Here is a 3,529-nt window from a genome sequence, read left to right as displayed (position 1 = left end):
ATAATCATGAAATTTTGCAGACATAAAAATCCAAACTCTTCTTCATTTTTATGTTTTTGCCTCCACTCACTGGGCACTATGATGTCATATCATCTTAAAATTATTTAAACTTTGGTAATATGCATTTAAAGCCCCTGGCTGTCAACCACACATTCCAATAACATTGTGACCATTTCTCTCTTACCCATACCTTAAAAAAAAATGTGTAGATCCTTTAATAGTGTTAGGCTTTATAAAGCACAAAGAACACAATAGCATAGGAATGCCAATAACAAAGATAGCAATTTCTCACACAGTGATTCATTCTGTAAGCATCATTTCTGAAGCTCCGAAAAACATTGTTTATATAAATTTGCTTTGGACACAAGAGTTGACCAATGGTACAACTGGGTGCTTTTGCCAGAAGAGGAAGGAATGGAAAACTGAAATTCCCCTAAGAGCACCTGAAGATTTCCTGTGGGTAGATAAAGTGAAGCTCTTCTACTGGGCACTGTGGATTTGGACACATTGTCCCACAGGACATTGTAGTCTTTGAAATGATAAACATCCATTAACTGTAGGCAGTTCTTTTAGCAACTGAAATTACATTTTATGCCACTATTTTCCACCACAGGTGACACTTGTGATATGTCCAGGCAAACCTAAGTTTATATATATAAAATTTGTTGGTCTGAGTACCGTGATTGGTATGATCATGTCTGAGCTAATTAAAACATAATTTTATTGAGGCCAAAGATCTAGATTTCTTTCAGGAGCCAACTCCAAGTAAAGTTGTTCATCTCATGCAAATTGCAGCTCAGATCCAGACATATATTATCAATAGCTCCCCAGCTTTTATCTGATAGAAATCCTACTAGGCAAAGAGGGAGGAGCCAAGGAAAAACAAAGACAAAGGACTACAGTGGGATGAGTAAGGAAGTAAAGCATCTTCTCTAGTTCTTACTTGTCATCCATACTTCTTCTTTGGTTAAGTGTCTGTTTAAATCTTCTGTGCATTTTTAAATTATATTTTGTTATTGAGTTCTGAGACATCTTTATATATTCTGGACACAAGCACTATATCTAATACATAATTTGCAAATGTTTTCTGAAAGTGTATGAGGTTTTTTTATTACTATTATTTTAACAATGTTTTTGAGAAGAAGAAAGTTTGAATTTGGATAAAGTTAACATTTTTTTCCTTTTATACTTCATGCTTTTAGTGTTGTTATTCTAGATTGTATATTTAAGTCTATGATCCATTTGATTCCATTTTTGAATGTTATCAGGACTTAGTAGAATAGCCTCCAGCTCTATCTAGGATAATACAAGAGGTGCTATATCATCATTGTTTTTTGTGGCTGCATAGAGCTCCGTGGTATACATATACCACATTTTATTAATCCACTCATGTATTGATGGCCACTTGGGTTGTCTTCACACCTTTGCAATTGTGAATTGTGCTGCTATAAACATTCAAGTGCAGATGTCTTTTCTATAGAATGTCTTTTGTTCTTTTGGGTAGATGCCTAGCAATGGGGTTACTGGATCAAATGGTAGTTCTACTTGTCACTCTTTGAGGTATCTCCATATTACTTTCCACAGAGGTTGTACTAGTTTGCAGTCCCACCAGCAGTGTATGAGTGTTCCTATTTCACCCCATCCAGACCAACATTTATTGTTTTGGGACTTTTTGATAAAGGCCATTCTTGCTGGAGGTAAGTGATACCTCATTGTGGTTTTGATTTGCATTTCCCTGATAATGAACACAAGTCCTAAAAACATAATGTTTTATTTATTCTAATTCAGTTATATTTATTTTTGTTTAAGTACATTGATATTTTTTTTACCTAAGTAAGAAGCTTAAAGGTAAACAATAGGTATTTTTGCTGATAACTCAGGAGATTTAGCTGTTTTTATTAAATCAAGAATAAGTCTCACTTACTGAAAATCACACAAACACAGATCATTTTGTTTTGGATGGGTTTATAGTTTTATATCTTTTGTGTCAAACCAATACCTTCAAACATAAAAATGACCAATAAGCCCAGGAAAAATGTATGCTGACAATTTTGAAGACTTTGTTTTAACTTTTATCTTACTAATAATTTTTTTAATACAACTAACTTATCAAAGATTACTAAATTCATATGAATGCAAAAGGCATTTGGGCTTATTTGCTTAGCTTATGAGAGTTCCTTTTATTTATAAGCCAATTTGGTAGCTTGTGAATATAAAATATACATGCACAAAACACATCTAAACATACACACACACAAACAACCTGACAGCAATGTTGGAGAAGTGAGTGTGCCAGAAGCATGGGGGAATTATGTAGCTAGAGTTTTACAAATATAGAGATTAATAGTTTTCAGGATAAGGGCTTCAGAGGTATAAGTGAGAATGTGAAAATAATTTAAGTGTTGAGAGATGAAGGGCATGGTGGACTAGAAAATGGATGATTCATATAGTTAAAGAGTATTAAGTGGAAAGAAGGATAATAATCATGAAATTTTGCAGACATAAAAATCCAAACTCTTCTTCATTTTTATGTTTTTGCCTCCACTCACTGGGCACTATGATGTCATATCATCTCAAAATTATTTAAACTTTGGTAATATGCATTTAAAGCCCCTGGCTGTCAACCACACATTCCAATAACATTGTGATATTACCAATTTCTTTATCTTACTAGTTTTGTTTTTTATTATAAGAATTAAGACCATTTTCTTTCTATTATTCACTTAATTTTTCTTCTCTGTGCCAACTGCAACTTATTCCTTTTCTTTAACCTATTAGTTTTCTGAATTAGTGAGGGTTTCAAATTGTCCAGAAATATACAAACACAGTTTGAAAGGGCCTTAGAAGCCATCATAGACAGTTAGAGGCATCTTGCCTCTCCTTGTTCATACAAGCACAGAGTTAAGAGTATCCTCTTTCACTTCAACCTGCCATTAACTGTCTTAACTCTGTTCGCATTTTTTTCCTTATTGCATTTTCACGTCTGTTTATTTCTTTGCTTGATATGTGAGTTGATTCTCTACAGAAGTGACATTCACCATTTCACAATAAAGTGGAACGAAAGACTTTTTGATGGCCAGAATTCCTGGGATTCACCTCTGTATACTCAAACCCAAATCCACCTCCACTATTAAGTTCAATGTGATAGGACTCTCAGGCAATCCAGGTGTATTAATATCAAGACAAAACACTCAAATCTTTATCTCATAAATGTCTATGTTAGCATTTAACACATTTATTAAGCCACATTGAATAGCGTACATGACTGTAAAAAATTTTAGCTTGCTTTCTGCTATAATGATTCTATTTTGATATAAACATTTGATTAAAATTCCTTGAATGTTTTTTAAAAACATAAGAATATTTTAACTATTTTATTAGGCACTAACACCTTCAGTAACTAAAATGCTAGGACAGTTGTAATTTAAAAAAAAAAAAAACCTGAACACTGACAAACAAAAATAATATCTCTAACATGCACAATTTTGTGACTACTTTACTAAAACTAGAAAAGACATTAGTATGAGAG

The sequence above is a fragment of the Propithecus coquereli genome, unplaced genomic scaffold (assembly GCF_000956105.1).
Source record: "Propithecus coquereli isolate 6110/MARCELLA unplaced genomic scaffold, Pcoq_1.0 Scaffold40, whole genome shotgun sequence".
Taxonomy (NCBI): Eukaryota; Metazoa; Chordata; class Mammalia; order Primates; family Indriidae; genus Propithecus; species Propithecus coquereli.
This window is presented reverse-complemented; position numbering follows the sequence as displayed.